General features: G+C 32.1%; 1 protein-coding gene and 1 pseudogene across 1 annotated transcript in view; both read left to right on the top strand.

The window, feature by feature from the left end:
- Positions 1 to 20,031, top strand: part of THSD7A (thrombospondin type 1 domain containing 7A) — a 617,189-nt gene that overhangs the window by 218,010 nt on the left and 379,148 nt on the right. The gene's annotated exons all lie outside the window — the stretch shown is intronic.
- On the top strand, positions 12,059 to 13,152 carry LOC109444823 (large ribosomal subunit protein eL32; annotated as a pseudogene).

The following is a 20,031-nucleotide window of genomic DNA, read 5'->3' as shown; positions in this document are numbered from 1 at the left end:
TTTTTCTTTTATTCAAAATGGAGACGTCCAAAACCATTTTCAGAAAGCCTAAGTTTAAAACTTGAATGATTCCCCCCCTGTGGCTATTATATTTTCACTTATTGTTGTTTCACTTTAAATCACCAGTCAATAAATGCCCTTATAATACTAATTGCTTAGTCATTAGAGATTGGTAATCATTACTCTGATTTTATGGGGCAGATTCTAAAGATAAACAGTAAAAAAAAAATAATATTGTGGTATTGATTTAACTCAAGCTTTATCAGTTTGTTTAAAATTTTTTGGTAATAACTAAATTTATTATATAAATCTAAAAACATCATTTCAGTGCTGTTAACATATAGTTTCTTTTTACCCTATCAGTGAGTTTTATGGTATTTTCTGTGTGTTTTTTTCCTGCAGACCTCTTTATCATGTCTTTTGAAAAACACTAGTATTATATAAATATTATATAAAATGTTTTGGCTAGGTTTAAAACAGTGAACATGACTAATATAATAGTTGATTCATTAAAAGTAATAGATATAACAATGTCAGACTGGTGGTTGGAGCAGTAAGTTATAGAAGACTGTTAATGTTTTGATATTTAGCCTCTGGGTACTTGGTCATATCTCTGTCAGGACAGCAATGTTTGCAAACTTTCTAGGCCAGATGGTACAACAAAGAATTTTATGAGGAAAAAAAAAGACACAAGTATTTTGGTGTTTTATTTTCTTTTTGTTAATTTAATTAGAACAATTAAATTCCATACTACTAAGTACTGATTAAATTTACCTGATGTCCACAGATTGCCAAATTCTTTTTTTATCCCAGTAGAGTGGTTAGCATAGGTTGAAAGATGAAGGAAAAATTAAAGTATTCACGATTATTTCTGTTTTTTAAAATTAAATTATTTGTGAGGACACAAATTAAGACAATGTTTAAACAAGTTTTAGAAGTTTCATATCAGCAGTTTGCCTGTTGTTTTTTTATAAACTAATGAAATTTAGGTATAAATAGCAGCTACGTAAATTGATTCTAGCTCTTTTGAGATTTCACTTGCCTCCTAGTCTAGAAAAAGAATGCTGAGTTGAGACTGAGATGACCACAGTTTTGCTCTCAACTCTGCTTTCGAATCCATCACTCCTTTATCAAGTATATTTTCAAATTATCAACAGAGAGATAATTAAGTCTTCCTAAAATTTTGAAAAGATGATACATTATGATACAAAGATTAGAAAGTAAAGGGCTTAACATCTTAATTTTGAATATTTACTATTGAAATGTACTACAGGTGCCTTTAAAAAATAAAACCAGTGTGGTTTGTTTAAATATGAAATTTACTTTCAATAGTCAGTAATATTTGAAACATAACAATGAAGTGATTGTTGGAACGCAGGATCCTTTAAATGTTTTTCTTTGCTGCCATGGTGAGCCTTCAAGTAAATTTCTTTGATAGATACAATTGTGATTTTTTCCTAACGTTTATATTTTAAGGAAACTTAAGTGTAAAGGCAAAATAGTGCATTTTATGAAAACTTTGAGGTTCTGACAATGCAATAATATAAAAATAGAAGCTGACACTACTAGTACAAATTTTCAGGGCTAATTAAGTTGTGATCTACTGGTTCCCATATGGTTTGCTTGGCTGCCATGATCACTGTTCTGTTATCTCCAGGGCTTTAAAAGAAGCATGGACATAAGTGGAGGCCTGTGTGTTAGTGGTCTAATTAGAAATGGGCAGTTAGCCTAAGCAAAAATTAAGCACTTTACGCTTCTTTCTATTTCCCTTAGGTCTGATTATTTTTAATCTCTGTTTTGAGTGAAACATCAAATGTTTCTTCAAGCAAGTATCTTTTCCTATTGGTAAAAATATTTAAATTCAAGAAATATTAATAAGAATTTATAATGTATAATGCACTGCAAAGTAATGGGGAAACAACTAATATGGTCTCAAGGAGGTTCTAATAATGTAGAAAATATAGATATGCCAACAAATAATTGTTATAGATATCATAGTTGTTTTCAAAATGGGTATAATCGTGTTTGCCTAAGCAAGTCAAGTAATACCTGGAATGACATCAATAAATATTTAATTCCACATTCATTCATTGTCTCTTGGGTGATAGGTAAATTGTTAGTCATTGGTAATACACTCAATATTTTACACAAATGAAAATACCTTGGAAAATATTTGGAAAACAAATGAAATTGAGGAAACTCCTAACTACTACTTGAGGGTTAAATAAGAATGTTGTCTTCCTTATTTTTAATACTATTATCCTATAACCACCATATCAAAGATAACTTTTCAATGCAATATAGTTGACACTATCACATGAGGCTCAGAACAAAAATAATATTGGGATTCACTAATATATAAATTATTTAAATCACTAACATTTAAATTACAATATTTAAATTATACGACATAAAACCTATGATGTATTTGCTTTAAATTGCTTAGTTTTGAAAAGATGCTACATAACTATGGAATATTTAGTCTTTAGAATTATACTAATCATTTTTGTGACTAATACTTGTGACTAATATCAAGGAAGATGTATTCTGGGTTTTTTATTGTTTTTTAAGTGTTCTATATTCATAATTATTTTGTTCAATTTATCTGAAAATGAATGAGGTGTTAATCTATCTTATATTACTGATTTATTTCAATATATTTTGTCTTATGTCATTTATAGTTTTTGCTTTATGACTGTTGGGATCATATTGTTATGTATGTACATTTATAATTGCTATATAATTGTGCCCTAGGAAATCAAAACAATAAATTCATAAATTCTATTTCATTTATCGTATGTTTGAATCTACTAAGCCTAATGATAAAATATCCTCTTCCTCTATACCTCACTTCGTTTTGTGTATGTCAACCTTTAGTCAATTATACTTTTTTTTTAGAATTTACATGTATACTATTTAATAAGTTTATATTAGTGTTCTTGATTTGTAAGCTTTAAAATATGTATCTATTGGCATTATTTGACTAAGTATAGAGGATAACATTGAAGGTTGATATGAAGGTGTCTGAGACTGTTTCAGAAATTTTCCCGTATATGTTGGTTGAACTTTTATCTGACTGCACAAATGATTGATTTTAATTGCTGATAATTTTAGTAGGATATGTTTACATGTAGCCCATTCTGGCCCTCAGTATCATATTTTTCTATCATGGATTCCAATCTACTTGTATTTTAAGATTTCGTTTATTTGTGTACCTATAAATATTAATTATGTTCACTATTTATTTTCTTTAATTGTTTCTGTCAGACGCATTGTAATTTTGCCTTAATTTCTGTATGTTTTAATTTCAACGTCACTTCTTCACTGAGCTCTTTCAGTTTACATGTTATCTCAGTTTTCTTACCAAGTCTTCCCCAAATTCCTATACTTTTGCTTAGAACTCTTGATTCATGAAAGTGTTATCATTACTTAACTTTGTAAATTCATAGAGAAGTCTTTGGACACGTTTTCATGTATTCCTTGGTATACTGGGTTGAATAGTGTCCCCTCAAATTCATGTCTACCCAAAACCTCAGAATGTGAGTTTAGTTGTAAATAGGGTCTCCATTATTTAAGACAAGGTCATAAGGAAGTAGGGTGGGCCTAAATCCAGTGGCTGATATCCTTGTAAGAAAGCCATGTGAAGACACAGAGAGACCCACTGGGAAAATCCATGTGACAATGTGGCAAAAGTTGGAGTGATACACCCGCAAGCCAAGGAATGCAAACGATTATTGGCAACCACCATAAATTAGAAGAGGCAAGGAAGAATTTCTCTCTAGAGCCTTTAGAGAGAGCATGACCCCACCAACACATTGATTTTGCACTTCTAGTTCCACATTTGTGGGAGAATAAATTTCTGCTGTAAGCCAGTCACTTTCTGATAATTTTTTATGGCAGCTCTAGGAGTCTATGTACTTGGTAACTTTTTTGTAGTGAGTTTTCTTTATCTGACACAATATACTTTTTTCTTCTTGCGGTGTTTTCTGTACTTGTTGTGGCTTTATAATGGATCTAATCTTTAAAGAGCTGACTTTTTCCTTTGTCTTTTTTTAATCATGGAGGATCAGGGGAATTTTTCCAGGCAAACAGAATTTTTGCTAATGACCTAGGGGGTTTGCGTTTATATTTGTTTATCTGTATCTTAAGCCAATGGAGATATGCAACTGTAGTTTTGCACATAATAAAAGATTTCGTTATTCCCTGATGCCATAGGGCCAGAATATTATTTTCATATATGATTTGCTTATGTGCTCCCATCCTAAGCCTATGCATTCCATTCCTGCCACTGGAAACATGGGTGTTTGGTTTGTGCCCTTTTATTTATTTTCTGGTTTACATTTATCAAAACTAGTATTTACATTTTTGTATATTAATCTTTCATTGGTTGTGAGGTAAAATTCAGAAAGACAAAGGGTGATGCCAATATCATACCACCATCGTCTCCCAGAATGTTCACTAATATATATATATATAAAACCATCGAATTCTGATGGTAGACCAAGTTGAATTAGGTTCAACTTATCCTAGTAGGAGACCGTTTAGTATAGTGGCTTGGGCGTATGCAATCCAGAGCCCAGATGTGAATCCCAGCTCTCTAACTTTAGAAAAGTTACTTGACTTCCCTCTGCCTCACTTTGCTCATCTGTAGAATTAAGGTAATTAATAGCTGCCTGTTAAGATTACTGAGAGCACAAAATAAGTTATCTCTGTAAAGTGCTCAAGACCAGAGCCTAGCATATGTTCGATGATGTTCACCATTATTTTTCTCCAGTACAGACTATATTGTAACATTTCTGAAAAGGGGATTCATCCAAATGTATAGATTTGCATAGACTCTTTTGAAATTTCATTTTTAGTGAAGTTAAAAAATTGATTGGTATAGTCTAGGTGACTTAAAGAGAAGTCAGTCAGTTCACTAAATAAAATTCATTCATTTATCATTAGTACTGAATGGGCCTTAGTGTCAAAATCGCATCCATTTTCAAAATAGAAACTTAACATTTTGTCTATGGGACATGTTATTTTAAAATTGCTTTAGTTTAACTTTCATGCAGCAAAAGTCTTTATAATTCACAAAGTTTTCTTCATTATGAAATGATTGTGATGTTAGGTTCATATTCAAATGATGAATTTCCTAAAATTATAGTCATAGGTAAATGAATATGTATATCATTTAGCTCTCCATCTAGTGTAGTTTTAATTTTTACCCAGATTTAATTTCTTTCAAGTTATTACAATATGACATCTTTAAATTTTTAGTACTTGTTAGCGTATTTTCCTGTTATATTTATTGTTTTTCAGATAGGTTTGTGTGGAATATGCAAAATAATTTATCATTTTCTGGAAACAATCCAGATATTTGCAAGTCATTGTTACTCTTCAATTCTGTGTCAGTTTTTACTTACTAAAACACATTTTAATTCTATCTCAGTCTTTGTTCAGGACAGGTTTAATTCCATTAAGATTACTTGTATGTCAATCCTGTATTCATTCTTAATGTTCTCTCTGAATCATCATAATTATTTTAATCTTTTCATTAAAGAGATACCCTGAAATGAAAGTAAAGCGAGATAAACAATTTTGCAAATCAAATGGTACCGCGTTTTATATCTTATTACAGTGCAATAAAACATCCATGTAAAGGCTAAGATAGTAAGCACTCAATGCTCTTTGTGCTTTTAGAAGAGAATATATCCCCAGAATGTTGAGTCAGGAAGCTATTACAGCTCATGGACCTATCCATGGAAGTACAGTTGACAGATATCTTTCGGAATCACTGAGCCATTCTAGCAATATGTAATTAATTAAAAAAAAAAAAGTCTTGGAAAACATTTCCTATTTGGGAAATGTGCTGGAGGCATAATTACCAGTGTAACTTGATTTCTTACCAAAATTGAAGAGTGCTTTTATGTTTGGATAGTTGAAATGACTTTTTTAAAATCCAGTGTCCTCTTGGTGAAATTGGCTCATCTCATTATCTGAGATCACCAATTCTGATTCTTTTGGCATTTTTTTTTTTTAGAAAAAAACAAAACAAAATAAACCTGCTATGCTGAAATTAATGTTCCAATTTGAAAAAAAAATAGCAGTGCTGGGAATTTTTATCTCTTAGTCTCTATGGCTCCTTTCATACTGAATGTGAAATCAGGGCATGCCATTCTTTCAAAATCATAATCCTAGAAACCTGGACTCTATTGTAGACACAAAGAACCTTTCTGTTACTTAGTCATTTTCCTTTCTAATAATGACGGGTTAATGTCAGTCTTGACTTCTTTCACCTAATGCATGTAGTTTTGACTTGATGAAGACTAGTTAAGTTTGTATGGTTTTCAAACTATGCTAATATGACTAAAGAGTATGTGTTATGATGATTGAGAAATACTATGTATATGGTGTTAATATTGTAGAAATGGGAGCACTCTGACATTTTGGCCAACCTCTCCATATTTAAATGGTTATGGATTATTAAGATTTCTTTAAATCTTCAATTTAATTGATTAGATTCTATATATTTAGGAGAATGCCTTGGGACTTGGCACTTAATTGATAAGAGAATCTATTCCTTTAAATGTTTCTTTGAAAAGTCATATTTGAAGATATCCAAAATGTGGGATCTTAAGTAGAAAATTTGTATTGTTATTTTCTGTTTCAAAAACACTCATATATTTTAAGGCATGTTAAAAAAGAATATAGAGCATATATTATTTTTGCCTTAGCGGCAAGAAAATCTGGTGACAAATTCAGTACCTAGTTTTAATATTCTCTTTATGTCTTGTGGCCCTTTTACTCAGGAGGTCTATGACCTAATTTATCTATATATTTATTTTTGCATTGCTTTTGAGCTTCTAATCTTCTTAAAATTTTCTTCAAAGTAGAATGAACATATATAAAGAATATAGGATACTCTTGATAACTATAAGTATTTATAAAACATCCCATTTAAATTTTTCCTCTATAAGTATTTTTAACACTTCCCACATATTTATCATTCTCAAATTTATGACAATGCAGTGTTTGTATATGCATGTTAATATATCTGATAACAAAATGTTTTGTATTGACATATTTGAATTGAATTTTAGTCGCAAAATGAACATCACACATGAAGCTATTTAAAGAAACATGACTAATCCTTGATTAAATGAGAGTGTAGGCCAAGGAGCCGCTATCAAAGACACCCCAAATACTGTAGCTTGCGTAGAAAGACGCTTATTTCTTTTTGACGTGCAATCGTGAGTAGGCAAGTTCTAGCCACTGAGTTATCCAGGGACCCAAGCTGGGATGCTGGCTTTGACATTCTCACCACATCTAGAGCTTCCTATTTAGGATATAATATAGCTGCTCCAGTAGGCATTGTCAGTACTATCTAAGGAGGTGCCCAGCACTTTGTCCACTTTCTGAAAGCATGTTGTACTTTGATAGCCACACTTTAGTACTTTAATGAGCCATGCTGATAATGGGTTTCAATTTTCATAATACCTCTTGATTTCAAATACCATATCCAGGTCATTTATCTAGTCTCCTCATTTGCCACCTCCTCACTCAAATTACATTCTAGCTACAAAGAGCAAATTATGGTTCCCAGATGTACCATATCATGTTTGCAATATTTATATATGTCATTATTCCATGCTGTTTCCTGTACCGCTAATTTCTTTTATTTCTTAGCCTCCTGAGCACTTTCTCAGTCTTCGGTACACAAATCTCTATTCTTTTGTTCATAATATATACACAATGATATTGGAAGCTTCTAATAGACACTTACCATGGCTTACAAAAATCGTTATGCCATTTCTGAACTGGGTGACCATGGGCAAGCTCTTTAGATGTTCCATGCTTTATTTTTCTTACACAAGACTGGTGATATAATTTGGGCTTTCCTCACAGAGGTTAGCTAAAAGATGAATGAGATAATCTTTGCAAAGTTGTTTCATAAGTAGCTCTTTTGTCATAAACAGAATAAGCACTCAACAAATGTTAGTTATTTATAGTTATTACTATTTGTGCACCCTAAATATCTAGGTCCCCTATAGGATTGAAGAGCATTTGTTACCTGATTTCCTTTGAAAATCAGCAACCTACATAGGTGTACTTAATAAATTCACAAAAGACACACAACTTGGTAAATGACTGAGGCCATAATCAGGAGAATTAGGAAGCAAAGTGATTGTGATGGTCTGGAATGAACAATAAACCAGGGCCAAGACAATTTAACATAATAGCTTTTATTCATCAAAACTATTTTTATCTCAGACAGGAAAAGATACCATTCCTGTTCCATGTTATACTCAGTACATCAGGATGACATTTATATAAAAATTATAAGGAGTCAAACACCTGGGCATGGGCCTGCCTCATCAAAACAGCCCTCTTTGGTCTTGATTCCACTGGTATTTCACAGTCTCCTACCTGGATCCCAAAGCTCCCACAAAAGCCTTTATATATAGCTGCCAAATTATTGTTTTTGAGCATAGGGTATGTTGAGCAGGAGACCTTCCAGTCTGCCCTCTTACAGACCATTTTCTTGTCTGTTTGGTTTTGAATCTCTGTTAGAGATAAAGATTTTATGGACTTCACAAGAAAAGTCCTTCTAGGATTTATTTTATTTTTTAATTAATTAATTAATTAATTAATTGTCATTGTTTCTTCCTTTCCTCTCTTTTGCCCCTAGAATTTCCATCATAGATAGAAGGAATATTTTGGAAATAATTGATCTGTCTCTTATAATTTTACATTTCTATTATTTTATTTCTGAAACTAGGGAGAACTTCTTGAACTTCATTTTAACATTATGTATTTGGTTTTATGCAAGATACCACAAGTACATATATGCCCATAGCTTGTATATGGCTAATAGAAGGAGAAAAGACAAATAATTTGATGACAGTGTCCAAGATTATAAGTTTCGATTTGATTTAGTCATTCATTTTATTGTCTTTTCTTTTTATTGGCAAGTCCCTCTTAAACAATGATATGGATAAGTGGGATCAATAGCCAGTGTAACCCTAATATGCCTCATATCTGAAAATTCTTTAGCACTTTTCTGTTTCTACTTTAATGATGATAGCTTTCAGGGTGTTCTGTTACTCAGTAACCTCTTGCTTTGTTTGTTTGTTAGCATTTCAAATGCTCTGCTCAGGATAGACCTGCTGAATAGTTAAAGCTGAACACCATGTGGATTGTAGATATGGATCCTCAAAAAAAAAATGACTGTCAACCGATTACTGCCCTGTTTGAACAAATGAGTGTCTCAAAAGGGGTTTATAATTAACCTGGGATAATGACACTATTTCCTTTAACTGTTTTTCTTTGCTCTTTTTCTGTTGTTTACTAGTGTCATTGTTTGATGTAACAAAGAATAGCCTGACATTCTACTCTTGCTATACCTATGTGTTCTTTTCTTTTTTTTTTCTGTTTGTTTGTTTGTTTGGTAAAGGCACATTTGAAAATTTGGAACTTAGGCTCCTAGTTATACAAAATAAATCTATCAAGATTTTAAAATATCAAGTAATTTGAATTATTTTTTATTAGGTGCTTTGGAAATAACATAAGGATGGATGGGTTCTCTAGGCAATTTGGGTTTAGTGGTAAAAAGCCCATCTCCCTCACTTTGAGGAAGATGCTAAACTCCATAGTGCATGCTAACGTCTGTTTTCTTAGCTTTCCATGCCTGGAAGTTATCATTATATTCAGTAACTGAAGTCTCATATACCCTTGCTGCTGTTTACCCTGCCTTGTACCACAGATGGAGTAAATGGGCCTGCAATTCCTCAGGGTTTTAAAAAAAAAATCACTGTCATAGTTTAGAAATTGTGGCTGCATCATTGACTTCTTACCATTAAGAGCCTGGTTCAGTGTGGCATCCGAGATGTAAACCTGCATAGATTAAACCTGGAGCTTTGCTTAAAATCTTTTTATGGACTGTTAAGCACCAAAGCAGAGAATATAATAGATTACAAATACTAGATTTGCACTTCCATATACAGCTGGGTCTAGATAATTTAATCAAGGTTTGCAAGGCAGTTTCTCCCAAAGTTTTGTAATTCTGAATTTATATATGGAAAAAACCCCAGAAAAGTATTATGCATTACAGTGGTTTTGATTATTGGCCATTAAGTAAAAAGGTTTTCATTTACTTCATAATATGTGAAAACTGTAAAAGTGGACTTAATATTATCTAGTAACTGCATACAGTTGCATGCTTAGGTTTATAAAAAGTGTGTGTCTACATAAAAGCTCATTGAAATTTTTCCCATGGGAAAGCAGGAAATTGACAATTCCATTCAAGGGGCAGAAAAGCAGAATAAAGTGAAAAATAAAGTGAATACAAATTTTAGGAAAAGCGATGTCACATCAGTTTCACTCATGCTGTTTTACTTGGCTGATGAACAGAATATTCATTTCAAATGCACATACTATATACTATATCTAATTAATAAAAACCTGCCTCACAGTTAAGCTTCTTCTCCCCAAGTGGACATTGCTTTATTTAACATTCTTAAATTGCCTGGTGAGAATTTTAACAAGGGAATATTGAGACAGCTGATATTGCCCTGGTTTGTCATTTTATTGAGTTTGCTTCTTTCTTCAGCCAATATCTATTCTGAAAATGCATGCCCTCAAACACAAACCAGCTGTGTAACTGAACCCTACAGGAAAACTTGTTTGAGAAAACAAAAGGCTCTAACAGTAATACACATTTACTAGTGATTATGATTAAAATGAACTCTGGAGGGAGAAGTTTATTTTCATAAGAACTCATTAAGGTAAAAAATCAGTGTTGGGAAACAGTCATTAGAATAAACTCAAAAAATCCTCACAAAGGAGAAGACACTTTATACTTGAAAAGACAAAAAAAATTATGTGTCTTTATGGTGGAAACCTTAAACAGTGTGAGTGGAAGATTAAAATATTAAATGAAAAAATTTAAAAGCATACAGAATGCTCTAGCAGCCTTGTGAGAGAGAAACTAAATATTTAATGATTCTGTTTCTATCTCTATACAGGAATCTAAATGCCAAGTCGAAGGTCCCTATAATGGACCTATCTTGAACAAAATGTAAGAACCAATTACCACAACTTTGTGGCACATACAGCAATAAATGTGCTAAATCGATTAGAAAAAGTCAGGTTAATTTGTGTTAATAATCTGTTCTTATACTCCAGCCATTTCTTTAAAGTATACTACAGAAGAATAGAGATATGCTAGCTTTTTCACAAAGGTTCTGCACGTGGAAAGGAAAAAGAGACTGTGTAATTAAAGTCTGGGGACACGGTTAGTGCCTTGAGGGATGTGATAATCATGGGAGCAGGAAGGCTTGTATGCCGTTTCCAACAGAACAAGCACATGGTGTAGTAACCCCCTGAGATTGCTGGTGTTGACTGTAAAATGAAGCCCCCAGGATATTTTGGGGAGAAGTGGGAAACTGTATGGGGGCATGGAATGCTTGTTTAATATTCCTGCATATCCATAAGCCTACCTTACTTTTGTCACCTGTAAATTCACTTGCTCTACCTTGGTAGATACATCTATTCCTGCTTAAAAAGGCATGGATTACAGAAAAAAAAAAGATATAAATTAAGGGCATATATGAATCCAATTTAAAGATGAGTCTGTGAAAAATGAGGAAAGCTTCATAATGTCAACAAACAAAAACTTGGGGAAGAGTGGAACGTTTTCAAATGTAGTATAATGTGATTGTGTTTTCATTAGAGTCCTAAGGTCATGTATTCAGTTATTTGGCTGATAATATCTGTTGTTCTAGCTATTGGAAAGGTGACTTAATTTTTCTTTTTCTTTTCCCTCTGCCCATTGCTTTAATTCCAAACTGTTAACACCAAGCTAATTTGTCCATGTGTATTTAACTAGATTGAATACTATTTAAGATGAGTTTTTGGAATGATGTGACTATTAGCATGCTAGTTATGTGCACTTGGCATTGGCCAACATGATGGAAACCCCTTTTTCTGATAGGAGTGAGTGGGGCAAACTACATTCTAACAGTAAAAGGATTAAAGATCATATTAATGCTTTTATTCCTCTGCTTAAGCTCATGAGAACTTTCCATTTTTCATAGTCCATTGATTATCTTTGAATTAATTCCTGTCTAAATTTTAACCTGGTTTGTAATGCTGAGGAAATTTTTAAGGATGGGACTAAAATAATCTTGGCAAGATAAAATCAGGAGCATGAGCACAGATGTCCAACTATGCTGCATCTGTATTCTCAAGGGAAAACAAAAGACAACATCATCTTAAGGAACATTGGGTAATATGAAGATTACCATCCAACTATCAGAAATCATAAAGGAGTATTGTTTAGATAGAATGCAGATGAGACTACCATTGGTTTGCAATTTCTGTGAGCTTTTCTAAGGATTAAGAGGAAAGCACATTGATAAGGCATTTGAAAACAAACATGTGAAATACAAGACAGTAAAATACCGTTGGCTTTCTTCCAAGACTGTGACAATTGACAGCCAGGATTCTTTCCCAGTGAGTGAATAGGAGAAAAAAGAAAAAAAGAAAAAAACACACAAAAACACAAAAAATAAAACCTACCTGTAGAATGATGTGTCAGTTCTAAAGGAGAGCTCCCTAAAAGAGTGTGGGAGGATGGATTGTTACAGAGGCTAAAGAGGTATGAGCCTTGGTGGTTCCAGTAAAAAATGAACATACAAAACAACAACATCTAGCTCTTCCTCAGCGCTTCCTATGGAGGTCGCACCCCATCTCCTGCTCAGTGTCACGGCTGCCCTTAGATCTGTCGTGAAGGCCAAGATCGTCAAAAAGAGGACCAAGAAGTTCTTCCAGCACCAGTCAGACTGATATGTCAAAATTAAACATAACTGGTGGAAACCCAGAGACGTTGACAGTAGGGTGCATGGAGGATTCAAAGGCCAGTTCCTAATGCCCAACATTGGTGATGGGAGTAACAAGGAAACAAAGCACATGCTACCCAGTGGCTTTTGGAAGTTCCTCGTTCACAGAGTCAAGGAGCATGAAGTGCTGCTGACGTGCAACACATCTTACTGTGCTGAAATTGTCACATCTCCTCAAAGAACCGCAAAGCCACTGTGGGAAGAGCCACCCAGCTGGCCATCAGTCACCAATCCCAATGCCCGGCTGCGCAGCCAAGAAAATGCGTAGACAGCTTGTGTGCAAATGGTGTTTTAATAAAACCATAACTTTCTGCCAAAAAAAACCCCTAAATTGTCTTTTTTTTTTTTTTTTTTTTGTACCATTGATGAAATTTGAGTATGGATGGGTAATTAGATGATAACAAATAATTATTGTTAATTTTCTAAAATGTGAAATGTTATGCAGTTATGTGGGAGAAGTTCCTTATTTTTAGGAGTTGTATGCTTAACTATTTAGAGATAAAATGCCTGCAACTTACCATAAAATAGTTCAACAACAACAACAACAAAGAACAAATATATATTGAGATAAATTAGCAGATATGGAAAAATGTTAAAAATTGTTGAATTGGGTCTAGGTGATGGATATAGAGATGTTCATTGTAATTTGTTCAACTTTTCTGTGTGTTTAAAGTTTTTATAACAGAATATGGAATGAAATCTATAGACTTTACAAAGGAGCATAGGAGCCAACTGAAAGAGGTCCCAACCGCCAAAGCCAGAACAATTTGAGCAACAAAATAAAATAGCACTGGATTATAATCTAAAGTGTAACATAGTATCATTATTTGTATCCATACTAATATAAATAAATCTTTGGTGAAAGTAGTAAATGAGGGAAAAGAGACAAATATCCCATGGAGAAGAACTCCAAATAATTTATGTAAATATTCTGCTCTCAAGGAGAGGGAATATAACTCGCCATTCCTAATGAGTCATCTGCATATACTGGTTTCTTTCCAAAGAGTACAGTATGAAAAGGGGGAAAAAATAAAGCCTGACTTTACACTGGAACCTGACAAACAGTATGTAAGCCAGGTCATCAAAGTCAACATCAACATTAATCAATCATGTGGATGATAGGTACTCTCGATATGATGTAATAAAAATGGCATTTTACTCTGTGGTCTTCCTCCCAGCAACTTGTAACCCCACTGTTATGAGGAAAACATACACAAATTCCAATAGCGGGACAGCTTACAAAATACCTAATGGATTCAGGAAAACCACATTGGAACAGAAAAAAAATGCATTAGGAAAAAACTAAGGAAATCTGTATAAATTATGAATTTTAGTCAATAATAATTTATCAATACTGTTTACTAATTATAACATATCTACCATAGTAATATAAAATGGTAACAATAGGCGAAACTGAATGTAGGATATATGAGAGTTCTTGGTACTATCTTCTCAATTTTGCTGCAAATCTAAAAATTGTTCTCAAACATAATCTCTTTCACGAATTACATTTTTAAAATTAGTGATTCACTGTAGAAATTTACTTTAAAATCACTTAATGTATATTGAAATGTTGATGTTAAAAATTTAAAATTAGAAGTAAAATTACCAAATATGATAGTGGTTCAATAGTGCAATTATACTGTGGTTCAATAGTGGTTCAATAGTGCAATTATACTGTGCAGCAACCAGAAAATACACTATAGGAAAATATTAAAGTATGAAAAGCCCATGGGCTAATATAATGGAGAAAATGGATAACCAAAATGTGTATAATATGATTCCAAATTTCATAAAAGACATTTTTAAAATGAAGGATTGAGAGATGATACAGTTTTCTTCCTACATCATTTTGTTGCATAAAGTTGGCCCTAGAGCACCAATTTTTTGTGCTGCTAGCGTTATATTTTCTTTATTTCATGTAGTTGGTTGGTAAGAATGTTGAAGAGTTTTAGATGTTTTGCAAAAATTAAAAACAAATTAATTTAGATTTTATTTTTGCTTTTGTCATGATTTGTATTTCAAGTGATAATGTTTAAACAATTGTATTTTAATTTAATTCAAGCCCCTTTTCTATTCATCCACAAATATAATTCAGAGTTGTATAATTAAGCAAAATTCCAGCTTCAGTAACCAACATGCATAGTCATTAAAAGTCCAACTGTTTTGCTAATGATGTTCAAATTGGTGCTAAATGGTTACTTTTTATTTATGTGAGGCTTATTTTGCCATTAAAAATAAAGAAAAATCAAATAGCTCTCTGTGATGCCAATCAAAATCTGAAATAATATTAATTTTAATAGTTCAAGATAGTTTAAATCTAACTTTCTATTATATTTTAGTTGTACCATTGAGTCTATTTGATATATAGATGTGTTTCTAACCAATGTAACTCATTTGCCTTTAATTCCTTACTCGTAATATAAACTCTTTCAGATATATTAAAAGTAAAGAAACACAAATTTAGCAACTACTATTATCTATATGCCAGTATAAAAAAGGTTAAATTTTACTATATTTTCTCAAAATCTTAAAGAGGGAAAATAATTTAGATAGAATTAAAAATGCTTCCTTCTTATCCCTCTTCTTTCACAAAGATAAGCAATAACTTGAGGTGTATCATTTCTATCCACTATAAATAGTTTTAGTAAGAATATATGTTCTCATACATACTTTTAACATTGTATATAGTCTTGTGTGTTTTAAAAATTTATAATTAAATGATCCTGTTTATATCCTTTTGTGACCTTAGCCAATATTGTATTTGAGATTTATTCATGTTTGTAAGTATAGTTGAAATTAATTGAAGTTTATTAAATGTATAAACATACTATATTTTTCATCTCTACTCCTATATTTGAACATAAAATGCATGGCCTCATTTAATCTGCAAAAGTATTAAAAATTCTGTTGTTTTCTGATATAGCATTCATCCTATGCTAGAGATAAGAAAACTGAGGCTTAAACCATTTAAGCAACTGACCAACATTCAGGCTATTGAGTGCTGACACTGAGGTATGAACCATGTAGTGACTCAAGATAGCAAACAAATACTACCTGAAATGCTTTTCTTTGCTGATGGTTTAGTAAGTAAGGTTTGGGGATATTGAAGTAATGAGTGTTGCTAGTTTATGGATTTCAGAAAATAAAAAGTAATGAAGGGATTAACAGAGTAATATGAAGAAAACAAAGAAGACAATTTGAAATAAGTTACAAATGCAGTAACAAACTGGATTCTTTTCTATACCCACAAGGTTTGTTTCCTGAAGGTTGATTTATCAGCTGAATGCTCAATGCGAAAGCCTAAATTCAACTCAATTCAGCAAATACCCAGAGTGCTTATTATGCACAGACCACTTCTGGGAACTGTGATAAAGCTGAACGTAAAAAACAACACCAGCTCCCAGAATGTACAGTCTGACTGCGGAGACAAATAACTAGAATAAGGGTTCTGAACCTGGACAGAGCATGACTCACTTATAGAGCACCATAGTTCGTGTTAGTCTAAAGATTAAGAAAGGATCTCTAAATGAAAAAAAAAATGATAGGAATTTACAGTATGAAAAGAGGAAAGCCAGGTAGAGAAGATGGTGAGAGTGTTTCCAGAAAGAGGAGACATCATGAGCAAAGACAAGGTCTGAGTTTGAACATTACACTCTAGGTTACCAAGTCCAAAGCAGTTAATGGAAATTGGCTTGGAAAAGAAAGGGTGAACTTAAGAAACATGAAATTTGTTAACTCTCTTCCTACGAATTCTTTATTGCCTAGGGGGAAAAATAAGCATGTACTTTTTGAAAATGCAAGCTTTATTTTTTTATTGTTTATCCTAAATCTTTAGTTTTAGTGTCTATTTTGTGTACCAGAGCTGTATGTATAGTTACCTACTTATGTTATTCTTCCACATCTCTACAAATTATACATGGCCAAAATTGAACTCATCCTTTCTCTCCAAACTGCTCTTACTCCTACATTCTCCATCTTGGATAACAGAGAGAGAGATGAGTATGATTGAGAATTGGCAGGTGGAGTGATACCACTTTTAGACTAGAAATTTCATTGTATCTTGTCTACTGAATGAAACTTGGTGTCATTTAAATTCTTTCCATGTACACATGGTATTGACAGAAATATTAGTATTAGTGAGACAGAAGCATTAATGTGAAGACCGATATATAATATATTTCTCCTACATAAAAGTTTGTATGTATGAATAGTGGAAATAATTGTTAATGTAATATGGACAGCTACTACTTGTCTTGATAATGAGAAAAAGGTCACTCTAAAATTATGACTTACAGATAGACCTTAACCCAATAGGCTTGCTCTTAAAATGATTTTTCAAAGCTCCCTCCCTAAATCAATATAACTTTAGTTGAGTGTAATATCTTTCTGTAAAGGTATAGTGTTAATTAAAAAAATCTAGTTCTCATTGCAAAATTTCTTTCTATCAGGCTTGTCGGTAAAAAATATATTTGACATAGACTAATGCAATTCTTTCATTTCTTCCAAAGACTCTCTTTGTCTGTTCCCTCTGAAGTATGTCATATGTTACCAATTAATTACCACTTAAGATTTTCCCCTCTTTTGTTGTGAGACTGACTTCCATAATATATTTGTCTTTTCCTAATAAATAATTTGATAGTTTAAATTATGAAAGTATAGTTTGAAAGTGAAAGGGAACAATAGGTAGGATAAATGTGGTGAGTGTTAAAGTGAACGATGACGGGATGTTTTTATTAGATTAGAAATATTATATCTTACAACTGAAAATGCAAATTATGCAGTGCCATCATGTTCCTTTCAAGCACACAAGATAAAATTTGCATATCTAAATTGGATCAGGCCGAATGGGTTTCCCTACTGTCTCTCCCTTGAGCAGCAGTGAGCCTGAAGAAAAAGCCTGCAGTTGATCCAATAGTGAGTTTTTAAAGTCCACATTTGAGTCCTTATGCATGTGTATTATGTACATACACATATATGTGTGTATAGATATATATGTGTAAATATTCAGTTTATTTTCATTTTTATTTCTTGGAGACTGACAAAATTCTTCGGCCTCCTTTTAATAATTATTTGCTTTACATGTTCACATTGCTATTTTGCTTTCACTGATATTTCTTTGCTGCTTGATTTTTCAGAGTATTTTGAGTATTTGAAACTTTGAATTCTCAATGAAATGATCTTTACATATTAACAGGCTATGCTCTCTCTTCCATTCATCTTTCAGGAAATGTCTGAAATATTTAATGAAGAATAAACTGTATTTTCCTGAACATCTGTTATCTAAAACTATCCTACATATTGTTTTTCAAGTTCAATCTCTTATTCAAATTACTGTAGTTTTTTTATAGGTTTATGCATGCAACTAATTTTGCAAATAATCCACTATTCAACAAATACAAAGTTGACTCAATATAATATGCTTACATTTTCATATTTACATGTATATTTGGCTTATTTTAGTTTTTTTCCAGTGGAATTAAAATTGTAGTTCAAGAACTTTGAAATCTTGTCACGGTTGATCACCTTTACACATTTGTAAGTTTAGATACAATGAATATAATGTGGAAGGCTTTAGTTGTATTGGACGATCCCTCATTATCAGGATGTAAGCAAGAATTCCAGATCAAACCACCCAACTCTAGGTGCTACTAATAAATAGCCCTAGATATATTTGAGGATTAAAATAGATACAGTCTCAAAAATCCAAGACTAGTCTTATGCCCAGTTACTACTTTAAAAAATTGGTGATGCTTCTGTTATTTTATAATATGTCAGATGCACATGTATTATATTTGTGTATAGAAGATTATATATGTTATCCTAATGTCATAGAAGTATTCCTATGATGTCCCTCTTGATTATTCATAGATAAAACATGCAGTTTAGATAATCCATTTCCTAAGTTTTCCAAGTTTCATTTCAACTCATCTCTTGCCAAATTTATTTTTATTTAGAATTTCACTGGAATATGAGAATCTTAGGAGTATATGGAGTATATGGTTTACTTTAAATAGCTATATATATGTATTATTAATATATATATATATACACACATATATATGCTTTTTATTTTTTTATTACTTTGAGAAAATAATCTTAGATGCAGTTGTAAAGACAGCAAAGTCTTGACAAGGCTCTAGTTAGATGACAGTAAGTCTGTGAAGATGTTTCATATATATATATATATATATATATATATATATATATATATATATATATGGATAAGTTAATAAAAATGTTTCCTTAAAGAGTGTTTTGGATTCTAGTAAAGCAATAATTTCATATTTTTAAAATCTTACCAGAAAAACAGAAATGCAAGAATATACCACCAATATTAGCTATTAGTATCATTATTTAGGATGGAGTTGACCCTGGACAAAGCTGCACATTTCGTTTTTGGGGCACATTCACCACCGTTTTTGTACCATACCTCCTGTAATTTCTGGTGTTCTAAGTGGTTCCTCCCGCTACCTATCTACCTTCAAGTTCCCCAGTTTTAGTTGCTTTTTATTCATACTTCTTTCTATTCACCTTCTCTATGTATAGAGAGGACTTCACAGGAGGCTGTGTGTAAACAAATGAGCCACTATTTGAAGATATTTAAGGCTTTAAAGGGAAATATTTTAGGAAAATTGAAATTTTATATTAATATTTTCTGTTTCCACTTAAGGGGCATATTTGGTATATTATTTGTGAAAAAGATACACAATTTGTATAGATACATTGAATATATATATATATATATATATATATATATATATGTATGTATATATATCAAGATCTATCTATCTATGCATATTCATACATGTATATTGCCCAGTTATAGAACATATACCACTTAATTATGTATAATACAAGTATATGTCATTTTATATAATGTTATGTGTCAATTATCTCTCAGTAAAACTGGAAAAAAATGATTAAGACAAACATTCAAAAAACTGTGTTTCCATTAATTCTTCATTATTTTGAGACCTTTTGAAGATTTTTGTACCTGGTGAAACTATTCTCAGTTTCTTCCATTGGATGTGACTAAGATTGCAGAAAATTTAACAAACCAGCTATTAGAAAGTCTTGACAGGGCTCTAGTGAGATGACAGTAAGTCTGTGAAGATGTTTTTTATTTCTTTTAGAAAATAATCTT

This window comes from Rhinolophus sinicus, linkage group LG09 (assembly GCF_036562045.2).
Source record: "Rhinolophus sinicus isolate RSC01 linkage group LG09, ASM3656204v1, whole genome shotgun sequence".
NCBI lineage: Eukaryota > Metazoa > Chordata > Mammalia > Chiroptera > Rhinolophidae > Rhinolophus > Rhinolophus sinicus.
Note: the sequence above shows the minus strand (reverse complement) of the source record. Positions and strands in the feature narration are given on the sequence as shown.